This window comes from Aplysia californica, unplaced genomic scaffold, assembly GCF_000002075.1.
Source record: "Aplysia californica isolate F4 #8 unplaced genomic scaffold, AplCal3.0 scaffold00240, whole genome shotgun sequence".
NCBI lineage: Eukaryota > Metazoa > Mollusca > Gastropoda > Aplysiida > Aplysiidae > Aplysia > Aplysia californica.
In genome coordinates this window covers 917,407-918,346 of record NW_004797510.1, presented here as the reverse complement: position 1 = coordinate 918,346, position 940 = coordinate 917,407, and positions in this window count along the sequence as shown.

Below are 940 nucleotides of genomic sequence, written 5' to 3'. Positions count from 1 at the left end.
CCCCTCCCTAACTTTTATAAGTTTATTAGGCTACATCAGCAACATCCGCAGTTTTCACTTTTCACATCGATATTCACTCATCACCCTATATAGTAATCATTAAGTAGAGTCTCTGTATTTATTTCAATTATCGTATGATATAGTATGCACTCATTTTACGACGGGCTGAGATTGCTGAAGAAAAAATAAGACAAAAATCCTCTATCCCAATTGATTGCACGACATTTGAATTGCTCTACCACAGTTCGAATAGATGTGACTGGTGAAAATAATCGTGAATACTGAACAGTAGGGTCGAATGGGCACAGACACAGCTCTACCGCACTCGTACATGTCACGTCGGGCTGGCAAGGGGCTCCGAGTGAAACAAACACAATCGATCCGGTGTCTACATTCATTTTCGGCTTCCCCTCTCGCGAACAAAAGACGCGTGCGATCAATCAGGTGCCAGAGATTGGGTCTGCAATCCGACCGTACCAAAGTCTATAGAGGAAAAACACTCGGGGTTTGGGGGAGACGGAAGTTTTGAAGGGTGGGGGTGGAGGCAGAGGTGTTATGCAGTTTAGACTGCGCATAATAATCTCCCGCTCTCTGTATATCAGAAAGACGGGATTATAACTGCCTGTATCAATAAAAAAAAATAATCAATGGGAAATGCAAACAATACACCAAACGGTTAATAAGAAATGAGTGCTTCATATTTCTTTTCTTTTTACTTTTATTCTTCAATTAGATCACATAATATACATTGTATTACGTATATAGACTTGGGGTGCTTATAAAACGATTGAGTGGTTGAAATAATTAATTTACATTCAGCATGCTTCAAATGAGATTTGAATCAATTTAGCACCTATAAGGTGGGAGGACATATTTACATTGAAAAAGTAAAAAAAGAAGAAATCCCCCCTCCCCTTCTCTCTCTCTCTCTCTCTCTCTC